Source organism: Tympanuchus pallidicinctus, unplaced genomic scaffold, assembly GCF_026119805.1.
Source record: "Tympanuchus pallidicinctus isolate F22 unplaced genomic scaffold, pur_lepc_1.0 scaffold3, whole genome shotgun sequence".
Classification (NCBI taxonomy): Eukaryota; Metazoa; Chordata; class Aves; order Galliformes; family Phasianidae; genus Tympanuchus; species Tympanuchus pallidicinctus.
Window position 1 is genome coordinate 51,669,275 of NW_026294747.1, and position 25,253 is coordinate 51,694,527.

The window sequence follows — 25,253 nt, forward strand, 5'->3', positions numbered from 1 at the left end:
TCCACTAAAGAATTTTCCACCATTTTTTTGTGATAATTAGCACTCTTTCATTAAAATGCTGTGTCCCCCTTGGACAGAGCCAAACTGCGCATGTCTTATAATCTGTTCTTCATAATATTTTTAAGGTCATAAATCTTATCAATTAATATTTCAGGGTGATTCATACCATTTCCATTATGCGGTAGCTGGGCAGGATCTCGCAGATAAAAGTATTTTCTGAACAGATTCACAATAATTGCTTTTTTAAATTGCTGATGGGGGTTCTGCCACTCAAGCAGTTAAGCCTGAAAATGTGCTTAAGAGATTAAACAAGGAAAACTGAGCTGGTCTGGTAGCTGGCCCCTTTCCATATGTTGAAGAGTTGTCACTACTCCAAATGCAACGCGACAACTTAGGATTTGCCTTGGTTCATCCTGCACACAAGAGGTACAAGGTGCAGCCGCTGCCATGCTCAGCCAGGCTTTGCACAGCTTCACATGCAGCCACCAGGGCACTGAGGGATTCAGCCAAGGCACACAGTGTGCCAGGGAGTGATATGGCACTTGGAAGGGGAAAGCTGCTGCCGTCGGATTCAAATAGCAAGGTTTGCAGGACCAGAGAGCTGCAGCCCCAGCAGGACCAGGGATGTTCCAGCAGCGCGCATTCAGCAGGAGGTGACCCTTCCTGTCCTTGCCAACGTGCAGCTCCTCAACCTGCTCATCCAAAAGCATGATTTCTTATCAGGGCGGTACTTTCTGAGGGATCATGCCCTGCACTCGTGGCTTGTTTACATAAATAAGTGGTTTTGGATCCACCATGAATCTATAATTCAGTGTGAGTGTATATGTACACATACACATGCCCTTCTGTTGTTCAATGCTGTGTATTTGTACAGTTGTATATATGTTTTTATAACTCCATCTATAAAAATAAACAATGAAGAAGTCTTTGAAGTTTCTCTGTGTGCAAAACAAAAAAGCAGATGGAACTTTTCTCTCTTTTTTAATATAAATACAGTTGAAATACTGCATGTTTAACTCTCCTTTCTTTTAAAGGAAAGCCTGGTGTTCAGCTCCCCACTGTACTAGTTAAGCCAAAATTCCAGGTAATTAGAGGTTTTGGCTGCTCCCATGTCAGGTGCCCAAAGACATGTCAAAGCTGTTTGATTTCCATTCAGTGCTGTATCTAATCTCTCCTATTCCCTTTTACAGCAATTTTAGGTACTGCAATATTAAGACATTTGAAGTCATCAGTCTATCCCAGACATCTGGTTAAACGTCCTAATTTCTCAAGCCTGAACTCCCAAAGTTGATAGGGAATCTGCATAGCACTGTAGGGGATATAACTACTTACATTTTTCCTTTTTTTTTTTTACTCTTTCTCCAAGGATGTCTTCCAGAGATCTCTGCCTTGTCTGCATGGGAAGTCTGTGCAGTGAAGTTGAGGAAGTGGGAAGCAAGCAAGTTAATTCTGTGTAAGACCCAGCAAAGCAGAAGAGATGCAGGTGAAAAGCTGTAGGTCAAAGCTGAGGCAGGTATGGGACAAGGAAACTGACATGGGTAGGTGTTTGAAAGACAAGAGGGAAGGCAAGGAAGTGATGGTCAGAAAGGCCCAGAGTCAGAAGGCAAAGCCCAAAGCTCAGTAATTAGCTCACAGGATTCTCCTCGGGGCTCCTGGTTTGCAGCCACTGGACTGTCCCACCTTCCACTCTCAGGTTCTTTTGGATTTGCAGCTAAGTTCCTTATGTGTCTTGTACCAATGGGACTCCATCCCTCTCTAGTGCTGACTCCCGGAGGTAGCCATTCTCGCTGCTCTCACAGAAGCTAGAAAGATGACAATGAGTCCATTCTGAGGTCATTCTGTCCCTTCAAAAACAAAAGACACATACATTTATGAGGAAAATTCCTGTCTTACCACACTAGAAGAGATGATGAACCACGCAAAGGAGAAAGGTGAATGAGACAATTAGAGGGATAATCTAATGGTCGTGCTAAGAGCAGAGGCTTTGTTCTTCTGAAATCAAGTCTTGAATTTTATTCTTCAATAAATAATGTAAAATTTGACTGATAAATGAAACAAAATCAGTGGTGTGGAACAGAGATAATAACGCAGGAATAAACAGTAATAACCATGCCTTGCTTTTACAAAGCTGGCCTTTTAAGTGCTTTGCAAAAAGAAGAAAGCTACCTGTAATAATGGTAATCAGTTGAGCTTTGTGAATAGCTGCTTTTTGATTCTGATCTTGCTGTACCCAACAGCACCCTCAAATTCTACATGGCACATGTTCTTCTGAACACCAGACAACAACCACAAGAAAATAAATCATGATGAGGACACTATAAAAACAAAATGTACTTGCTTCAGTCTTGAGACAATTTCATAGAATCACAGAATAGTCTGAGTTGGAAGGAACCCATAGGGATCATTGAGTCCAACCCTTGGCTCTACACAGGACCATCCAGAAATCAGACCACAATTTATTGCAAGTTGACCTCTTATACTGGACAAGTCTGAGTTCTTGGGAAAATACACGTGGCAACAAAAAAAAAATCAGCTTTTCTCTCATAAATATTGGAGAATATTTGAAACAGTTCACCTCTAGACAGATAGCAAATTTGTTCTCATAACACTATTTATTAAAAAAAAATCATACCATCTATAACCACAAAGCCTATAAATTTCAAAAGCCACTACTTCTAGCATGCTTATTGATTATTCTAAATTGGGTCTGAGATCTTCAGAAAGCCCTGTGAAATTCCATTTGAAAATAAGACAATCCAAGAAATATTTCACTGAAAGTAACAAATATTTTTGTCTGATTTTTAGGGATTATAACTGATTTTTCGGGACTATACAGCACCATTCTTATCAGTTCACATTGTTTTCCTGACATCTAGAATCTAAAACTTTCCGGATATAAAGCAGAGACTTGGAAGTATCATAATTACACAACATCTTGATTAATAAAGAAGCAACAGCAAATTCTTGGCATAGCAGTACCTTGTAGATCATCTCCTGTCCTGTCTTTGGCTGTCTCCTAAATAGACTTTGGGCCTATGCTTGGCCTTGCCTCCAGCTCTCATTTCATCTCAGTTTGCTCCTGTGGTTGGGCTCCATGCTTGGACCCTGGATCTAGTTTACCTCTTGCCCAGTCTGGGACTGTTGATGGCTGTTGCCACCGTCCAGCTCAGCCCACCGTGTCCCAGGCTGAGGCAATCCTTGGTTGGAAGAGAAATAACTCTTCAGAAAATTATTTCAGTTTGTGCCTTCTTTAAAATGCTGAATTTGGCAGACAAATTATTAAAAACCAATGGGGATTTCCACTTGATTAGCTGGGACTGGCTGCAAGAGTGTATCCAAGATAAAGTGCTCCCTGCCACAGCAAAGCCCTTTCCTATACAACAGTCCCATCCCTTAATTAGATCAGTTCACAAATTACTTCCGAGACCTGATAGATTTTGGCCCAACAATCCTTTGCACAGAGAGGGGCTTCAAGCCAGCAGTATGCCAGGAAGATCAGCCATGCCAGGCACAGTGTGTTACACCTCCCTGGTGCTCCCATGGGAATAGCATCTCCCTCAGGTAGAAGTAGTCACACAGGCAATAAATATCTCATAAAGCCTTTCAGGAGGGCACAGCAGAAAGCAGATTCACCAGCACTAGCAAAGCTTACATGAGGAAGCTAGTAAGATTAAGAACTGTATTAAAGGCTTTCTAACCGTTGTGCTGTACTGTGGTTATTTACATAAACGCACAGAACCCAGTTCTTGGCAAAGACTTGAGAAAAAATACTTGAAAAGGGGAAGAAAGAGAAAATGCTGCATTTTTTCACTCTCTTACTTTGTTTATGTGTTAGACAGAGGTCTTGGGGTTATGGTTAGTCACATGAGACACTGTAAGCTGATTTAACAGCAACCAAATAGAGGTGTTCCTCCATGTACACTCTCCACCCTCACCCTCTGTGGTCCTAGCTTTGTGTTAACTCCAATGCCTATGAGGTCCTCTTGTGACTGACATACCTCGCTAAAATGTAGGAGCAATACTCAGTGAGTAAAAGCTCTAATTCACAGAAGATCTACATCAGCCCCCATGCCAGCACTAGAAGCACTGCCTAGCTGGGAGAAGCTGGGAAGAAGAGCAAGAGAGAGAGAAACATAGAGTCACTCCTGTCATCACACCTTTTGTCATCTGCAGTATGGCCCATGGCCGTACACATCAGCCAGGCAGGGAGGCTCAGCACTCTCTCATGAAATTCTTCGTAAAGCCCTACCAAAAAATGAGGGTGCATAAATCGGGCTATCAGAGTACTTTTCTTGTGGAGTGGAAAGAAGCCTGTTCTGAGCCAAAATCCATAAAAATCCAAAAGCTCTTTCAGCTATTACTCCAGGCTTGCTCTGGAAAGGTTGAAATCCCTCCTGAGTGTGATGAGGGCAGACTGAACTGAGATGAGGTCTAGCCAAGGACACTTGGCTTTCAGCACAAGGCCTTGATTTCCCCAGTGGAAAGCTGCCCTGAACATCTTCCGCTCGGCTCTATTTACCTTGCTGTCCTCTCTACAGGGCTTCCACCTACACAAGGCAGGAGGAGAAAGAAAGTGGGAATATCTGTGCCAAAAACTGCAAAGCTCAGAGCAGTTCATAGGCTGAAGAAAACTCAGCCTCTCAGATGCAAATTGCAGCACTGCAGAATTTATGTGGGGAACTCGGAAAGATGTGAAGGGCAGCAAATCAACAGCAGGCATTAGATTTATTTGAACAAGTTTTAGACTGCAGTTGAGTCTGTATTTGTTTATAGATTATGCTGTTTTCATCCTCTCTCACAGAGGCTGGCACTCTTTTGATAACCTTTCCACTATGAGCCTGCTGAGCCACATAAATGACACATCAAGCAGAGTTCAGACACTGAGATCTGTGTGCTCTCTGCACTGTGCTGAGCCCTGTGGACCACTCCTAACACCAACCACCTCTGCTCAAGTGGTCTACCTTTCACTCCTATCTCTCTGTACTATTTGTTTTCCCCGCTTGAAAATCTCTTCTTGCCTGCTCAAGCTTTTATGTACGGGTCCCACAGCACTCCGATCTGCCAATGCACTTGCTGGTCTCACAGCCATTTTCTGTCTTGACAGTCACTGCTTTCCTTCTCCAAAAAAATCTTTATCTCTGAGCTGCAATGAAAAACCCGTCCATAAAAAGACAAACATCTCAGCTCAGCTTCCATCTCTGCTGGAGTCAAAGGCAAGTTTGCCAATGACTTAAACAACATCAGGAGATAACGCTCTGCTTTTATCTGCACATTAATGGTCTTCTGCTGCCAATCTCTCCCCAGGGAGACAGCCTTGTCAGTCCCCACACAGTGCACAAAGGCACAATTACTTATGCCTCTAACACAAGATAGGGCCATCCAGGATTTTTCCATTGCCTTGGACAGGCTTACTGTGTCCTAATACACAAGTAATTTGAACATCCGCTTTAATATCACACAAAGACAATAGGATTTTGATTGGAAGACAAAAAGGAAACTGCAGAAGCAAGCATCCTTGCACTCGCCAGGATGACTGAGGACAACCTCCACTCCAGGCTAAGGTGTGCAGCTGTACTGTAGCAAATGTCTGTGGATCACAGAGCCAGACAAGGGGCTGAGGAAACCAACTCCAGCCTCCTATACAGCGATCACTGCCCAAGGACAAAATCCCAGAACAGCAGCTTGATTTAAGGAAGTAAGGGGAATGAGAAACAAAATGTAATGTGGAAGATTATGGCCATCTCCATATTTAAATAATCCTTGCTCACAATATGCATAAGGAGTGATTACATAAAGTATGAGATGATGAACATATCACCATCTGCAGGGTCAAATCTGAAACCTTAGTCCAAGACAAGTTCCAGGTAACACTCACTGATCAAAAAGATTTCAAGACTTTTCTTGTGCAGAGAGCCAATGAGCCAATCTACAGATTTATGTACTCAAAAAACAAACAAACAAACAAATACAACCCCTAAATGCATGATTTAGAGATACAGATTCCCCATTATTTCATGCTTAAATGACAAGCAAAATCATCAGAAAATATGTATGGTTATTTTAGAAATAACATAAGAATTAAGTAATGCAGTCTTTATTAGTTTTTTTAGTATTGTTGGCTGTATGTAGCAATTTCAAAGTCATGGAAACAAAAAAAGCCTACCTTATTACTTTGATCATTTCAAAACATAGTGCTGCTGGGATTTGGGAAGATATATATACAGGCACTGGATGTGCTGCACACCAGGATGTATATGCACTTTCCATCCCAAGTCCATTCAGGATATTAAAGAAAAATGGGAGGAGGTGTGCATATTAGAGTCACTGGTTACACAGGATTCTCACCTTGCACGTGGACCAGCACTAAGCCTCCTTTCATACATCATCACTGTAACCCAGTTCAAAGCATCATTCCCAAACACATCCCAGAAGCTTAGAACCTTTTTTTGAATGGAGGTTTGGCCTCAGATAAATACTATTTGTCAAAGGAGCTGTGCCAAACATCAGTCCTCAGGTCTGCACGTGTACCCAAACTACACGTGGCAGAAAGAGGTGTTACCACTTACTGCTGAAGCTCTGCGCTGCCCACATGCAAGGATGACCCTGCTCTCAACTGCTGCAGATTCTGTTAAATGCTAACTGAAGGAGCTGAAGTTTCCCACGTGGGTGTTCTCTTTCAGCTGAAAGCTTCAATCCACACCTAGGGGGGGAAAGGCAGGAAAAAAGATGTTTGTTTTTCACTCAGATTTAAAAATCCTTAGGAAACCCTTGTTTGGAAGCTCGTATTTGGGGGCAGCAGCGTGACAGCAGCAGCAGGAGGGCAGGAGTTTAATCAAAGACATGCTTCTCACACCCCCACCAGATTAAAAAACTTTGCCCATATTTAGCCAAGTTTATGCTTGAAAGATAACCAGCTCAAGAGGCTCACGCTCACATTTCAGAGCCTGCCCTCCTTGCCTGAGCAAAATGGGTGTGAGTCAGCTTTTCCTTGACCCCCATAGCTGTGGCATGGGCTGAAAGCAAGGACATTTCCCCCTCAATCTTTCAGCTGCATTTTTATGAGTAAATTAAAGCAGCACCAAGTCCTGTAGCACAGTCCATAGTGTTTAATAATTAGCATGCTCCCTGGCAAAGTTTTGGCTTGTCCTAAGGAGTACTCTCAGAGACTGTGTCTGGGCAGGGTTCAGGGAGCAGCACTTGCCAAGGGCTGTTCCCAATAGGCAGAAAGGATAAAGCCATCCTGTTATGGAAGGAAGAGAGCTTAGCTGTTATGGACACGAGCCAGGCTGTGCCACTTGCTCTTAGTGCCAGAGAATGGGCTCTGGCCCAGTTTAATTACAATGAAGACATATAATCAGCAACTCCTTCTCTGTCAGGTGCTGGCACTGAGGAAGAAGGAAAATCAAACTGTGGAGAGAGGAAAGCTGAAGGCACTGGAGAGGAAGGGATGGCAGAGGGTGAGGGTAATCTCAGAGCTGGAGTTTGTGACAGGAGGAAATGGGAGTGGGAGCTGGGCAAGGGAAAATGTAGGAATGGATGGGAAGAGATAGGTCGTGAGGAATGGTTTGGAAGGGGATGTGAATTGCTACTTATTAAGAGAAACACAATGAGGTTGCTAATCAAAAATGCAGAATTAAATGATGGGAAGGAAAAAAAAAGATGAGGAAAGGAAAAGATGTGGAGATCGACAGCTCAGGAGAAGGGAAAAAAAGTCAATGGGGTCTTTGTGCAAGCACAGGCTTAGAAAGGTGACAATGTCTGCCCTCCAGGATGCGTGGCTGATTCTAAAAAAGAGCCCAAGCTTTGTCAGATTTCAAGCATTGCTCACACACTTCTAAATCTTTACCCGTGTTTTTCACCTGTGTCAGGTCTCATTCTTCCACGAGCAACTTAATCTTCCCATCTCAGCAACCTCATGGTCAGAGAGAAGAAATGTCAAAAGCAGTTAAGGCAGCTAGCCCTGTATGTAGCCTTGAGAGAAAACACGAAGCAGCCATTTCCATCAATAACTCCCCAAGGAGGTTCCCTTAAAGGTATCCTCGAAGGACTGTTTTAATTAACCATTTACCTGCTGCATGTTGCCTGAGGCTTCCAGTAGCTGACAGTGCAGTCACTTTAGCATCACTTATCACCAGCAATATGAGCAGTCCAGGCAGGATACACTTACAGTCTTTGATTACGAGAAGTACAAGTTCCACTGGGATATAAATCCATACTGGGGAACCATCAGAGCCACCTCTGCCATATGAAGCACAAGGGGAGACCTCAGACACTGCTACTGTAACATAAATACACCCTTTCAATTTTCTTTCTTTTTTCTTTTTTTTTTTTTTTTCCTTTGTAACAGAATATTTACTGACCCTGCAAAAAAGAAATCCTCTTAGCATGATCACTAGCCAAACAAAAAAGCAAAAAGCTCCCATTGCTATTGTGCTTGGAATATGGTAGTCAAGGTTAGCACATAATAGCTAAACAATATGCATTTGAAAGCCGTCAAGAGAATAACACTTTGTTCTAATGAAAAGGATTGAAATGTTTTCTGCTGTCTGCCTTGACACCTCGTGTTACAATACTCAGAATTACTTCAGTCAGGGAAGCTGTCACATCACTCATAAAGTGACTATAGAGCACCAGCACCTCCACAGCAGTGCACCCACAAACAGGGGTCTGTTATTATCTTCTATCCTTGCCAGAGCCAAATTTGCTTGGGGACTGCCACAGGAAAGTGGCATTCTGGTGCATTAGTTTTGCTTTTTTCTTTTATGATTGCTTCTTTGGCACCATGTAAGTGTGGGTCATAACAGCACTAGGCAGTTCAGCAGGAGCATCTCCCATGTGAGTGTTTTCTTGTGCACTGTCCTGCCATTTTAAGCCTGCTTGCGTGGATTTTGCCAATTATTTCAAGAAGGATGGACATTCTGGTCCTGACTATATCATGTTGGCAAGCAATTCCAGCTACAGGAAACTTTCCTAAGTGGGGAAAGCCCAGCTTTGTAGGGAGGAGGAGGTGTGTGGTGAAACTGCATGAGATGCTGTTGGGTTTTAGAAATACTTAAGCGCAGAGTCAGGAAGCAATTACCCTTTCAGGTGTAAATCAGTTACATAAGGACATTCTGGCTTATAGAAACAGCTCCAAGAAAACCCTGCTGGTTTGGAGGGCAGTTAGTGAGATCTGTAATTAAAGCAGTGCAGAAGTCATTGCTTCTGCCCTCCTTCCACATCAGTGAAGACAGCCATGGCCATTCTCATAGGATTACTGCAAAAAGAAATAATAATAATAATAAAAAGTAAAAATAAAGTGTTACGGGGAAGTATAAAAGCAAAGCTCTCTAAACCAACATGAAAAAGAAAAAAGAAGACAATGACAAAAAAATGTATTTAATCACTTCTTATGGGGAGAGATTCAGTTTCAACTTGACTGGTGTTTCATGCACACACGTGAGCTGCTGTCCAGCACTTAGCATTGCTAGGGAACCTAGCAATCCTACTTATCACTGAGGCAAGGCAGCACAGGGTACACAGAAGCATTGAACCAGATATTTAGAGACCTGAGAGGTCAAAGACAGATACTGAACCCAGACACCCGCAGAGTTAGGTCGCAGCAGGTTGACATTACAGTTTTGGCCTACAGGACCTAATTTTACCTCTGTTGTGCTCTGGGTACCAAAATACTTGTCTGGAAAAAGCCTCAGCCTAAGCACTGACTTTCCCAGAACAAAACATCCCTCCTATTTTCATTTCCAACTGAGAACCATCTACCCTCTCTCCCTATCTAGCCCGAAACTAATCAGACCCACATGTCTCTGCTATGCAGTAGTATTTTATCCTCAACCTCAAGGCAAGGTTTTCACGCCTAAGCCAAGGGTAAGTCAACAGAAAAACCTTTGCATCTACCAGCAGCAGGCAAGCTGACTGCTGGCTAGCAGGCCAAATCTCCAGGGAAACTCTGATAGCCAAAAAAAAGGCACAGTTACACAGCTGTTAAATGGTTCCTTACCCAGCTTCAGCACGACTCTTTCATGTGCTTCCATCTGACCACTAGATATCCCCTGCCCATCTGAATGCTATTTCCAGTACCTCCCTCTGTTGACTTTAGATGTTTTCCCAGCAAACAATCCAGCACTGATAATCCAGAGAGTTGACAGGGAGGTCTGTCAGGCAGCAATTACTGAACTTCCTTCTTCAAAATGGAGCTGCCTTCACAACCATGGGGAAAAATCCAGCCTGTGCTCCATTTTGAGTGGCTCCTAGAAAAGCAGAGAGTTAAGAGCAAACTTCTCTTTACTCATCAGAAGACAAAACTTTACACTTCAACTCAGTGAAAGAATAAAGTACTTTCATTTCTCTTTTCCATTGCAGAGGATGGAATTGGAGCTAATAATAATAATTGAGAAAAAAAAAGTGTTTGTGGTGAATGTTCTTTCTTTCTTCAATTTAGCTGAAATAAGGCAGCTAATTAAGGGATAATATCCATGGAGTACATCAGACAATGAAAGTTTTTTGCAGGTAATTAAGAATAGTCTTTCTGATAACTACACAGTGTATTGCAAGCTTATATTCCAACGCAATGAATATAATTCCTATTTTTGACTATATAAAATATGATAATGAAGGAAGGGGCGATCTTAAAAATATTGTACAAAGTACAAACCTCCTTTTCACCAGAAGAATGTCCTGTAAAACATGCCAGCATATTCCCATTTCTTAACTTGAACATGTTTCTGAGATCCAGAATTCTGGAACACTGAGGAAATTCATAGAGTCATAGAATCATCATAGAATCATAGAATGGCCTGGGTTGAAAAGGACCACAATGATCATCTAGTTTCAACCCCCTCTCCTGAGTGCAGGGTCACCAACCAGCAGACCAGGCTGCCCAGAGCCACATCCAGCCTGGCTTTGCATGCCTCCAGGGATGAGGCATCCACAACCTCCTTGGGCAACCTGTTCCAGTGCATCACCACCCTCTGTGTGAAAAAAATTCCTCCTAAAATTCAGAATAGGATAGGACAGGAAAGGGTAGGAAGAATAGATCAGTTGGAAGGGACCTTCAAAGATCATCTTGTCCAAGTCCTGACCACTTCATTGCTAATCAAAAGTTAAAGCATATGATTGAAGGCACTGAGCAAATGTCTCTTGAACACTGAGAGGCAGTGGACACCAACATCCTCGTTCAGAAGCCTGTTCCAGTGTTTGACCAGCCCTGCAGTAAAGAATTTTTTCCTTATGTCCAGTCTGAACCTGCATTCTCATGTGTCCTATCATAAATTACCAAAAAGAGGAGCCCTGCATCTTCTCTCCATTTGCCCTCAGAGAGTTTTAGAGAGAGAAAGTTGTATTTTGAGATATTTTGCTATCAAAGACAGCCATTAAATTAGCTATTAAATACAGTAACAATAACAAATTCAGGAAATTGGGGGGGGAGGGGGGGAAAGGGTGAGAGGTGGGAGGGAGGAATAATAGATGTTAGATATAGGAATAATAGATGAATAATAGATGAGGAAAATATTGTCAGGAAAAAGATTTTTTTATGCTGTCACTTTTTCTCAAGTGTCACAGTTCACAGGCAAAAGCTCAAGTTTGCTGATGTTGCCATTTTCCTGACCACACACCATCTCAGAGGACACTGCTCACCAGGTAAGAGGCTCTAGGTTCAGTTCCTACCTCCACTCTTCTGTGGACTACTTACATCACCTCAGGCAAATCATCAAGCATCTTCTGGCCTTCATTTGATCTCAGGAGTCAGGGTAATATTTATTTTCTCCTGTCCTTGCCTTGTTTGGTTAGCTTGAACGCTCTTTGAAGAAAGATCTGCCTTTTCCTCATTTAAATAGCACCTCCCAAGAGGGCAATAGCTTCATCTTGTTTGTACGTACAAATAATGAATGCCATTCACCTGAATGTGCTTGCAGTCACCTTCAGTTCTTTGCTGATGTGATCTTGTGCTATGGAAGTAACTTCATCCTTTGAGAAACTGTGCACCACAATCCCCTAACCCAATCTTTTCCCTGTTTCGATAAAGCAGTTTTGACAAATGGGATCTTACTAGCAAAACCAGCAGCAGCAAAATGAAAAATAATGAGGCTAGGAAGCAGCAAGAAGCACAGGCACTACAGTCTGAATGAAGGCATGGTGCTGCACGCCAAGGGCAATGCCTGTCGGATATTACCCTTAAGCTGCCAGTGCTGCTGAACAGCTGTTAAACAAGACTTATGGCAGGGACAGCACAGACACTGCTCCTGCTCATTAAATATGCAGGGCAGCAAATGCAAAAGTGGGAGACTACTACATCACACCTTCTGACAGACCAAATAAAACCAGCTGAAAGCCATGATAACATCGGTATTGCCTCTGGATCAAGCAGCTGGGAGAGTGGTGCTGCCCTTGCCAAGGCAGCCAACAGCCATAACCAACACAGATTTCAAAGGGGTCACAACTTGGTGTCTGAACTTTCAATTCCACTTCCTTCTTTTAAAGGAAAGGTTTGTTAAACTTGGCTTATTTTGCTAACCGTAAATGGAAGTGAAGGGGGCAGTGAGGAAAATCTCATCAGTGCTTCAAAGTCATGACAGAATAAGAGAAAAATTCATGAGCCATCTTTCATCAGCCCTTCCTTTAAAAAGTATCATCTTTTTGGAGAGAAAATGGCATTGTTTGTGCAGAAGGAAAAACAAAGACAAAACCTGCTCCTTCAGCATAGTGAACTTTCAAAGGTGGAGTTGTGTGGAGAAATGCATATAGCAAAGTCAAGGGCAGCAGGACCCTGGGATGGTCCTTCCCATGAACCATGAGCTTTCCTGAACATCCCAAGACTTCCTCACATCTATCTTCACAGCCCACACTGGCCTATCTCCCAGACCAGTCCCTGAGCAGGCTGAGGAGCAACAAACATCAAATCCTGTTAAGGGATTCACAGGCACTGGGGGACATGTCTAGGAAAGGCCAAACACAGCCTCTGGGCAGAAGCTTGCTTAACCATGGCTGATCAAAGAGAATTTTTACATCTCCAGTGATGGTCAGATTACGCAGTGTACCATTTTCAGGTAAGAGACTGAAGGAAGAAGAGACATAAAGCACATGTGAGCCCTCAGTGTGCAGCGGAGCCTCCCATATCCAGGCTGAGGTCCTGCTTAAAACCTGAGCCAAGTTTTATTCCAAATTGAGCTGAAGATCTAATTCTAAATTTCTAAGTTCAAAAACTTTGCCTCCCATCCAGCTGCAGGAAAAATACAAAAATATAGGGGCAGTGCCATTTGAGCATTTCCCAGAGGAGAAGTTGCATCCAGACCATCAGACTTAACAACTGTCGGACAAGGAAAAATCATTTTAACTTTCAAGAGTAAGAGATTACCCATCAGGTACAAAGTCCAATCTGCCCTCCCCTTAGTGTTAAATGAGTGCATGTCAACAGAGCTGCTTTTGTGTTGGGTTTTGTTTCAGCTGGTGTAGCTTAGTTCACCAGCCCCGGAAACTTGTCCTTTCCACCCCACCCCCTTCTCTTTCTCAGAGGCAGCATCAGAGATTTTTAACATGCATCTTCTGAACGCTGTCCATCAAACTTATCCCATTCCTTTTCTTCATTCGGTTCAGCCATGCTTTCCTGTGGATAGGCACACGCCAACACTAAGAAGCTAGAGAAGGGCTCAAAAGAAGAGCACGGAGGCAAACGGACCCCAAAAAGTCTTGTTGCTGCTGTTATTTGATTATTCAAATGTTCACAGATTGTCAGGAAACTGGACAGGTAATGCCTTTTCTAAACAGAGTCCTTAATTTGGAAAAAATACTAAAAGCTCAGCATTTCACGCCTCTACTGAGATGCGCCTCTGGCCACCCTTTTATTTTTCATTCTGTCTTTTCTGAAATATTACATTCAAGAGAATACATTGCCTTCAAATCATGTACACATGCATGTTTATTAAGTCATTACCATAGCCTTAAGTCCATAAAATCACTGTGGACTGCAATACCACACGTGCATCCAACAATTAGATGAATAAATTAACCCTGAAAAATCTCAGCTTGGGGTGAAAGAGAACAAGCTGTACTGTGAAAGTTGGAATGAGACTCCCAAAATCATTCTGTATTTAAAAGACTTCTACCTGGCTGAAGCTCTGGGGAAAGAAAAAAAAAAAAAGAAAAAAAAGGAGCTAATCATACTGATGATTACCAATAGCTTGAAATCTCTGAAGTAAAAAGAGGAAAAAAAATAGTAGAAAACAAGGAGCTGGCAGAGCACACCGTTCCAAAGTGCATTACTCCGTCAGTGTCATTTTCTATGCTGCAGTGTTCTTTCAATTATATTTCCTCCTCTCTTCCTCCCTGGAAAGAAAATTGGCAGAAAAAGTTGCCTGCAGGATCAGAGAGGGGTATTTTTATCAACCTACAACTAGATTAAAATGCTTTATCTGAAATGCAGCAGAGGACTGGCCTAAATTAAATCCCATCTCCCTTTGCTTCTCAGCTGTGAAGGAGTATCACACAAAGGGGCATTCGCTTAATTTGTATTATTTTTTAATTTCTGTTGGTTTTAGTTTGCACTTGCATGTGTTACCCATGCAAAAATGAACAAGGGAAGGATCAGAGGGCCAGCTACATAGTGAACATCCAGGGATGCTGATGGGATGCTGCTGGATTCAGCACAGGCGTGGGCCAAGCCCAAAACTCCAAGGGGCACCTTGCAGCAAGTGCACTGTTAACCTGGACATTGGTTTTCCATGCTTGCTGTAGTGCCCTCTTTACCTCCACAGAGAGCACTCACATGGCAAAGCATTTGCAGAACCTGAGCTTGCATGAATTTATAATGGTATTAATAATCACTGTTTGCAGTTTTGCACTGTTGCATGACTACCAGAGAGTGTTTAGTAACTAGGTCACCAGAAATGTCCTTCGTCACCGTGCCCATCACCTTACCCAGATAATCACCAGGTGCTAATTGTACCCACATACATGTGCTCCCTTAATTACCCTCGTTACCCTCTTCCACCTGCACGGCCCTAATCCCCAGGGGTGGTGATGTTGCAACAGAGATACAGTTGGATAAAAATGGGGAAGAGGTAAGTAAACAAAGACAGGAAACAAGAGATTGAAAAAGGAGGGCCTGAGTAGGTGTCTCTGCTACCTAACTTGTTACTCCAGGTGGTCAGGCACTGCAACAGGCTCCCCAGGGCAGCAGTCATGGCACCAATCTTGCCAAAGTTCAAGAAGCATCTGGACAAAGCTCTCAGACATAGAGCCTGATTTTTGGGTGGTCCTGTGCGGAGCCAGGAGTTGGAACTGATGATCCTTACGGGTCTCTTCCAACTTGGGATATTCTCTGATTTTGTGAGCCAACCCCTGGGGCTTTTCCAGGAAGGGCTGAAAACATTTGAGTCTCCTCCTTTTCACCTCTCTGAAGGGACTTCACCACTGAAGATGGAGTAAAGGATCTGCAGGAGTCCTGTCCAGGATACCTGTGGATAGCTGTTCCAGTTTCTTTACTACTGGCTTCTCTGGCTCCGTCCCATGTCAGAGCACACAGGAGCAAATAGCTATTAATTTGGCTCAGCAGCAATTGCTGTGCACAGTGGCTCGGGCAGAGAATTTTCATTTCATTTTCATACATCATTTACAGCTTGCTGCAGCCATTCCAGAAAGTCAGCACCAATCTCCATAAGTTAACATGGAACAAACAGGAAAGGAGATAGAATTCTGCTGTTGTTACTTAAAAGTCTTGTCATGTCTGGGCACATTTGGTGCTTCCACTGATTTCATTTTCAATATATTTCTCTGATATAACGAAGTCATTTTCTCAAGAATATACGGGAGAGGCCTGGATGGCATTAATGTAGAGGGAAAAAAAAAGAAGAAAACAAACACATCCAATTTGCTTGTAACAAACCTATTTTCTGTATTGCCCTTTGCTTGTTGCTGGGTACTTTTCCCTTGCATTTTATGTTAATCTGATGTGCCGGATTCCAGTTTTCAACACTGCTATAATAAAATCCTTGCATGTCCTCAAGGAACAAGTGGAATTTCTCTAGATTTATAAGTGTGACAGAGATGAGGACAGGCCCGGATCTTGTCATCTTGTCTCCAAGCTCTTCCTGCTTATTCCTCAGTTGAGACTGTTAAAAAAAAAAGAAAAGAAAAGAAAAAATACAGGTTAAGTGTGCTCTATAAATATCCAGCAGTCCTTCTGCACCCAAGTTTAGATAATCATATCTGTGTCCTTTAATCATTTATCCTCTCTGCTTCAGCTGCACAGTCTGTGAAGAGAAGTACAATAATAACTCCTTTGCAGCTTCCAATGGCTATAAGGCGGATTAATTAGTTAATGTTTGCACAGTACAGGGGCCAGGCCCTCTGCTGATTTATGCTTGATGCGTGTCAGCTGGGGTGGATTAAGATGTGAGCCAACACAGAATTGAGCCTCTTGTGAAGAACACACCAGGGTCCAATGCTACTAATTTGCCATTTGTGTAATTTTTGCTGTCTTGATGATGGCTTCACAGAGCTGGCAGGGCTTCACACCTCTCAGTGAGCTCTGTGCCTCAGCAGCTGGATGCGGGGGCACAGCGGTGCTCTTTGGGGAATATCTGAGGCTGTGGAAATGAAGTCACAATAAGGAAATCCCCAGAACAAGGAGAGGTGGCACACAGCTCTGACACCACGAGGAAGAGAATGTACAGACTTTGCTTTAAAACAAACTCAGGCAGTGAAGATCCTTATTTTAGTAGGAAGTGTTTCCTGTGATCTCCTACGTCTCCGATTTGTACAGATGCAAACACTCAGGTACTTTAGTGATATTGGCAAATGGTGCATATCCCTAGGGTAAAGCAAAGCACGTAAATTTGACCCCAGTTTGGGATTTTCCGTAAGAAAAGGCTTCTAGACAGTGACTGCATTTCACTGCATCAGAACATATGGCACTATTACTTGATCCACTTACCAAGGACAACACTAATGACTTTCCCTTAACCCAGCAGCACACACTGCTGAATGGTTAAAAGGATCTTCCAGTAAACAAAATGCTCAAAAGCCAGAGTGTGTACTGTTATCCTTCTCCCCTTTGCCCTTTGAATCCAAGCCAGGAACATCTCATGTATCATTTGAAAGGACTGCTATAGCGAGAGCACAGTGACGGTTGTACTGATACCAGCTGCAGCACTGAGCACTGGTGTGCGGAGCAGCTCTGCTGCTCAGCTTGATTTAGTGCCTGCCCATTCCAGGAGCCATGAGAGAAGGCAAGAATACAGTACTATTTCCCCCATGCAAACTCAATCCCATTTTCCAGGAGGCTCAGCACAGAGCTTTCCTGCAACATCCCAAGAATGATATTTGGGTGAGCTTTTTCATGGAACGGGACAGATTAATCTCTGTGAAGGAACAGGGATCCTAGACACTTTAGCCATCTGTGTTAGATGCCCAAAACCAGATAGCGTAAGTAGCACTTGTGAAATAATTGCAACTTACAGTGCACAATAATTCTGCTGATCAACAACGATAAAAATGTCCAGTCCAAAAATTCTGACAGATGCTAAACTTCAGAAGGTATAAAGAAAAGACATGCCAAAGTAAAGGGGGAAACAGAAGGAAAAATGCTCTGCATTTAAAACCACCACAGCCTACACAGCAGTTTTTGTCAGGATCAGCTCTCAGGATATCTGCTTACAGGAGAATCCTGCAAGGCTCTTTGCCTTGCTGAAGTTAATAGCTAACTAAATTTGATGGAATTAAATTCTTCTCTCCCTGCACGCATAGTGGAATACCACACCTGTTTAGTCCCCTGTACTTGGTCCTACTGCCCTATGCTACATGAAGTACGACCACATTCCCGGATACAGTTTTCTCTTTTTGTTGCATCAGTCATGGGTCTATAAAAACCATTTCAACGGGTAGAATTGCTGATTGCAGGAATGGTGAAATAGATCTGCCATCAGTGTTAATATTCTTTGATAAGTAGCTGTCTAGAAATCGCTTCAAAGTAAAGGAAAGACATTGATGTAATTTCCATTGAGAACAGTGATAGACAGACACATGAGCAGGTAAATAGAGCCCTAAGTTAGCAGGATGGCACATACATATTTATGTATAAATGCATGCTGATGCAAAAGGGCGCTTTCAACCGATACAAAGAGATGTGAAATATTTTGGTGAGTCACTCTATTAACCAGGCTCAGGATCATTAAATGAGTCAGGAATTGGTAAGCTGCAAGGAGACAACAAGCTGCTGGTGACTCTCATGGGGAAAAATCAAGGGACTATTTCCTGAGATTGCAAGGACAAAGAAAAGGACAAAACAGCTCTGACACACAGTCAGAACAAAGGTGGCAGCCCAGGAAAAGTAGTCTGAAATGCTGGAGAAAACATGAAGGATTCCAGTTCTGGCTTTGAAATAATCAGTCACAGACTGGCATAGAATGAAGCTGAAGAAGACTATAAAGATTTAATTTAGAATGTATTAATGAAAAAACATGAAGTCTAAGTAGTGAAGAAACAGGGAGAAACTTAAAAGTATTTGTTAAAGTAAATGTGTCCATGAGTTTAAAAAAAAAAAAAAAAAGTATTAACTTTTGATGAGCTTTAACTGAAGATGCTCTAAAGGCAGACTAACGTAGGGGCAACAGTCAAAGATTTCTAGGGACAAAAACTCCAATACCAAATCCTAGGGAAGAAGGAAGCTTGAAAAATTTCCAAAGGAGATTAGTGCATGAGAGACAAAATAGGAACACTGCTTCTTTATATTCCTCTTTATATTAAACTTGTAGTAATCTGATGTCTTTCAAATCAACCACAAGAAAATCGATCATCAGAACGATGCGCATATGACTGGTCTGGAAGCGTCAAAGTGAGAGTGCACCAGCATGACCTGTGCATTTAAAAATAGGATCATTCATCCCAGCCTCACGGTGGTGCTTAGGGGCCAAACTATGATCTCATTCTTGTTGGCTCGGAACAAACAGTGCAGAGAAAGTTTGCCTGAGGAACTCAGAACCTTAGCAAAAAAGACAAAAGGTTGAGGAATGAAACAGTCCAGAGAAAATGAAGTGCTCTCCCCACATGCACCAGTACAGATCTGTATCTTTTACCATCTAGCTACCAAGAGCAGGGTAGAAGACTCCAGTCATTCAAACTCACACCTGGCACATCTGGCAGTGGCAAAGTGCCTGTTACCTTTGCTTTGGAGGGGGGGACATAAATCAAAACAGAGACCTCGTGGGAAGCTTCAGGATTTAAAAAAAACTGTAGTGTGTATTTTTTGTAACCGTGAGGAGGCTGGATGCAGCATATGTGAAAGATTAGAAGAACATCAGGCAGCTGTTGGAGGTTTGCATGTTGCGAACTCAGCTTTGGCAGCATCTTCTGTGAACAGAGAGGTAGACAGAACTGGATGAAGTTTGGTAGCAGGGCCCAGTGGTCTTGTCACAGAATTTCTGCCCCCTAAGAACACAGTTGCACAGCTACACCATATGCGAGATCATTACCTCGGACATATTTATGAGCCAGTCACACTTCCTTAATTGGTTGACCTTAACTACCTTTATTTCTTAGACAACACTGGCAGAGGTGTATGCTCCCGTGGCATTTCACCACGACCTGCTGCTTACCAGAGCATAGAGAAAGCACTGAAAAGCTTCCATCTGAAGAGATGTCTGGAAATTAAGCAAAATGGCAAGTACGTAGCATGCAGAGCTGAATGCTGCCCTGCCCTGTACAAGTATTCAAAGAAAGGAAAACCAAATATAAATTGCCATTAATCTTTCTGTGTTATCTCTGACTGTGACGTGGGAAGCATTTTGGAGACATCATCATCTGTTCTTCCTGTGAACAGCTCTTCCTTATTTACTGTCTTTATGTTATCCTGCTCACCAGTAGAGATACCTTCATTTATCCCTTCTCTAGCTTGACAACTTTTATTCTCACTGGTTTTTCCTCAAAAAAGAGCTCTTCCACATTCCATTCCTGCTGCCCATCTCTGATCATTTTCCATTTATGCTGTGCCTTTTAAGAGATGAGGTGTACCAGAAATGCCCATAGCACTGAAGAGTTACAAAGTCACATAAAAAACGCTCTATATTTTGTTCTCTGTTCCTCTCCAGGCTTTTTAACATCTGATTTGCTTCTTTATCAACATCACAGATGATGTACCACGTCATTAAGGAACTAAATTTGAGATAAATAAATACAGTTTCACACAGATACAGAAGCTACTATTTGCAGCATGACCCAGACAGTCTTAGATGTAATTGCCAACAAATTAATCCACCAGAGTGTGCTGAACCACCAAGGCTATTTAAGGTTTCATTTTGGTAAACAGCAAGCACATTACAGGAGAAGTGATCAAAGAAAATAACCTTTGACTGAGCGATCACAAGTTGATTGGGTTTAATTTAAATGGAACAGTAAACAAAAAGAGGTCTGTAATTAAAGTTCTACATTTCAAATGGGCAAAATTTGAGAAATTAAGGGAAATAATTAGTGAACTCCACTGGACTAAAGAACAGCAAGTCTTGAATGTGGGAAAAGCCTGAGATTTCAGCCAAAAGCATAGAAACTACCTCCAGCACAACTCCCAACGCGGAAAACCAAAGCCTGTAATAATTACTCTAAATTTAATAGAGTAAGCTACCTCAACAAAGGATAATAGCAATCAAACAAGAGCCAGCAAAGAATGGAAAAAAAGACAGCTCAGCAAAGGGAACAGTACTTTAGAGGTCAAGAGGCTCTAGACAAAGATGAGAAATGCCAGAAGTTGAACAGAATGAGGTCTTGCAAGGGATACAAATTCAAACAGGAATGTGCAGTTAAGACCTATGAATAAAATAAATAACAGGGAAAGATGTGGGGCAAGCAAGCAAGAGCTTAAAGACACAAAGATTCCTGCCCCAAAATTAAATGGACATCTTACAATGATTTTTCAGCAAAGATACCAGTGACAAGGAATGGCAAGATGGCTGATGATAACAAAAGGATGGGAAGGACCACATCTGGGAGAAGCTAAGCACAGATAGCTTACAGCTTTCAGTAGTATCTCTGGATTGTTGGGATTGCAGCTACTGTGAGCCAGCAAAACGAATCAGAGTTGGCAGGTAGGAGGGTCCAGAGAAAAGGAAATGGAATGGGAGATGAGGAGAATTAGGCGAGCTAAGAAAGGAGTTTAAGGTGAACTAGATCTGGCGTACTGCTGAATTGCTCGCAGACACCTATCCCAATTCCAGAGGCAGTAAAGCCCCAGTGGCACAATCCCTAAGTTGTATTTAGCTCCTCTCCAAAAATCTCCCTTCAATTCATTCTTTCATAGGGGAGAATTGCACATTTGAAAAATTTTCCAAATAGTCTTGAGAAATACGTAATAAGAGTGTTCTCCTGTATAAATATTGGCTATAGGTTAGTTTCCAGAAAGGCCTGGAATAAATGGGATGACCTTTTAGTTTGGGAGAGCTTAAAATGTGAATCTTCCCATAGGGAAAATGCAAGAGAAAAGCCTCTGGGCAATTTCTCATTGCCAAAGTTCTATGCAAATACCTTTCTAAATTAGAGCAAAATTAAGTAAATTTTGTTCTATATGGGGAGGGCTCATCAGGTGGAGCTCCAGTCTACCAGAGCTACTGAGACAGTAAGTCACTTATTTAGCTATCAGCTGGGAAACACATCACTCTCATTTGGCAGGGCATGCACTGCTTAAAAATATGAATCAAGTATCCATCAGAGAGGAAAATAGTGATACTTTTACAATAGTCTGTTATTTCAAGGGTGGTTAATAAGTGCGAAGATAAAAGAGCCATCAATGCCAGTAGGTGCTTTTTTTTTTTTTTCCTCTGGAGAGTCCCATTAAGCATCACACAGCCCTTTCATCCCATTGAAATCATAATAAAATCTCCCCCTGGCCCCAGCTGAGCTGTGTAGACTTCCAAGTTGCACCCCTGTCTTCAAAGAGCCTCCTTTTGTCACCTTATGACCTTCACATGCAACATCTGTCCTACCAAATGTCCCAGTCACAGAGGCCAAGTGCTGCACAGCACCTTCTCTGGAAGATGTGCTGAAATCAGCAGCAGCTGAAAGCCCAAAGTCCTTTGAAATTTCTGTTCTCTAATACATTGCAGAGCATCAGCCATAGGGATGCCATATTTCTGTCCCAGGTTTTCCGGAAGCATCTGACATGCTGTGCCTACGTTTCACAGATGGTCTGTGGATGGAAACACGTGGCATTTATTGTGCACATACAGACAATCTGTCCAGTGTACAGACAGAGGCCCGTGGCTTCTGGAAGTGCTGGGCATACCTTGTGCTCTACAGTTTATACAAGCACATGCAGGCAATGTGTCTGAAATTTTTACTCTGTTTGAACAGACAGAGCCTCTGAAATCCCAGAGAGAGGTAACAGATTTCTTAACTTCAAATTTTTTAGTGGAAGAGTGTGCTTGCCCACAGTGTACAATAGCCACACTCACTCCCATAGAAGACAACTGAGTCTGCAGTCACACATATCCCAAGGTCAGTATTCTTTGTGTAAATGGACATAAAGCTCTGACCATTTCCCATCTGATCATGTTCTGCAGCCAAACCTTCTCACAGAGGTGTTGTAAAGAGCACATCAGGGACAAGTGAGTGGTACGTGGTCAGGGTGTGCTCTCCCCTCACCTAACAGCCTCACACAATCTATCAAAGTTCAGAATAAGGCACAGCTTCTCTCAGGTCACTCTAAGTAAGATGCTATCCAAACTTCTGAAAGGGTGGCACATGTCTTAAAAAAAATAAAATTAGTCTTTCTTACTATCTAGGTAATCACAAACTTATGAGTATCACGTCAAGCTGCAAGGCATTGCAAGGACCAATTGCAAAGGCAAAATGTTGCACTGAATCTGCTCCAGCATTAGGGATGTATATGTTCCCTGCTAGAAAGGAAGCTTTATAGAGCTGATCAGTAAATTTGATACCCAGATATTTCAAGCAGCCCTGCCCTGAGGTTCCTCTGCGAACCATCCAATCACACACCACCTCAGCTGTAGCTTGGTGGGTGGAAAGGAAGAGTGATGATAGCATATGTCTTCTCCAAAGGTTACACCTGCCAGATGGAAAGGCCTCCTGAAGATGCAGTAGCAGCTAGAGGTTACTCAGCTGCTTGCCACCTTTCACTTTCCCTTCTCCACATAAAGGGCAGCTGAGCAATTACTGAAGGAAAGGAACAAGCCGCCTCCGCCTGCACACGTGAGGATCGCATCACAGGAGCATAAATCCCAAATCAGTGGCATTAAAATGCAGCCTGAAAAACATCAGCTTTGACAAAGCTTTATTAGCAGTGTTTAATCACAGAAAGGTCCCTAGTTACCAGCTGATCCTGGGATACCCATGTGCTGCCAACACTAGCTAAACTACACCACGGGGCACAGCAGGTAGAGCAAGACCTGCTAGCAGAAGCACCCCATGGTCATGACACGTCCAGGAGCAGATAGCCACACACTCCTTCAGCAGACACCTCATAATTTTCAGGCACCCTGCCAATCACGTGCCCTTTGGGGCAGCAAAGAGGAGGAAAGCAGCCCTGGATAGAGGATACTGGAGTGGGGAGTCCTGCTACAGAGCCTACATAATGTAGCAGCACAGCAGCAATTCTGAAGAAAGAAACCAATGGAAGAGACCAGGGCTGGGCTCACCCACTCATGCAGTCAGAAAATCACAGAATCACAGGACATATACTGTTGGAAAGGAACCCTCAAGGATCAAGCTAGATCCCTGGCTCCAAAATCAGCACCATCCAAAATCTAAACCCTATGTCTGAGAATGGTGTCCCAACACTTCCTGAGCTCCAGCAGCTCAGTACCATTGGCCCTTTTGGCTGCCAGGGCACACTGCTGACTCAGATGTATCTTGCTGTCAACCAGAACACCCAAATCCCATTTCACAGAGCTACTCTACCAAAAAAAAAAAAAAAAAAAAGGAAAGAAAAGAAAAGAAAAAAGTAAAACCTCTAATCATAAGAAAAAGAGGCTTCTACTTAACCCAGAGCAAGCAAGGCATAGACCCACCCCCACCATCCCTGTCCTGAAGTGGAAGAAGGCATTGCGATGGGACAGCCTGCTCACCAGCTGGTGGGATGAAGGGAGCCACAGAGGTGAGACCAGGAGAGAGGAAATGACTCAGGAGCTTGATGCATCAGGAATGGGAGGAATAAATGAGAATAGACGCCCAGATGCTCAGAGCTGGGCAGCCACAGGAGATATCCAGATTAGAAGAGGCAAATAAATGTGTGTGGGAGTGGGCGTGAGATCAGAGAAGCAGGGTGAGTAGAGTTCAAGCTCTGAAAGTCCTTCATATTCTGCTGAGCTTGATGGTGAGGAAAGGAAGCCTTTGAAAGCAGTGAAGGGACAGGGTGATATAGTACCGTAGCCTGCATGAAGAGAATAGCACAACTTCAGCATAATGAAAATCTCAGTGCACTATTCTTCTCTTGCTTAGCCTCATTTAAATCATGAATAATGTCATGGCAAACTACAACAGGTCAAAGCCAGTGGGACGGAGAGAAGAATCACATCCCTTTTGTTTAGAGAGGGACCCATGGGGAAAAAATGCAATAGAAGGAGATTTACAATAGTCAAGAGGAAAGCAGTGATGGATGGTATAAGCACTGAACCAGCAGAGTCTGAAGGAGGATGCTGAAGAGACTGCAGGTGCTGGAAGGAGAAGGCAAAGTAGAATAAGGGGCAAACAAAATTCAGTGTAGTTCCAGTTAGATACAGCCTTGCCTCAGATCTCAAGGCTTCCTTTTCTAAGTAGAGATGTGAAGCAAGAATGGTGATGCTAACACACCAGGGTTCACGCCAGTTTCTTAAGAGGATCTGATAAGGGAGGCCAGTGCTTCTGCCACCTCCTCTTCTGAATGACTTGAAAAGTACAGCTAAAAATACACATAGAACCACCCCTTACCACCCCTTATGCTGCCATGAAATGAGCTGTTCTGGCTCCCACATGACCACAGAGCAAGCTGTGGGTGGAAGAGAACAAACTGAGTTAGAGAGATGTGGGGACCCTATCTCTGGCTTTGAAATGTGGTCCCCACATGAGAAAGGAATTGCAAATTGAGAGTGCTTGCTCTGGATACAGCTTACTCCCAAGCCACTAGCTAGATGCCCTATTTTGCAGCCATGGTACTACCAGAGAGCTCCAAACACTCTGATACCTGTGACAGCCTGTGTTAAACCAAACGTAGGCTGCAACTCAGTTCATCCCGCAGAGAAAGCTCTCCAGAGATGCTGTCATTTCAGATGGAGTTTGCA

General features: G+C 43.0%; 2 long non-coding RNA genes across 2 annotated transcripts in view; both read right to left on the minus strand.

Moving 5' to 3' along the window:
• Positions 1 to 6,580: 6,580 nt before the first annotated feature.
• LOC128085932 (uncharacterized) lies at positions 6,581 to 10,243 on the minus strand. The gene is made up of 3 exons (XR_008209170.1): positions 8,069 to 10,243; positions 7,860 to 7,971; positions 6,581 to 6,700 (listed from the first exon to the last, which is right to left on the minus strand). It is a non-coding gene; the product is annotated as an uncharacterized LOC128085932 (long non-coding RNA).
• Positions 10,244 to 13,380: 3,137 nt separating this feature from the next.
• LOC128086755 (uncharacterized) overlaps positions 13,381 to 25,253 on the minus strand; it is a 73,757-nt gene continuing 61,884 nt past the window's right edge. The window contains exon 3 of the long non-coding RNA XR_008209521.1: positions 13,381 to 16,103. This is a non-coding gene — a long non-coding RNA (uncharacterized LOC128086755). The remainder of the gene's footprint in view (positions 16,104 to 25,253) is intronic.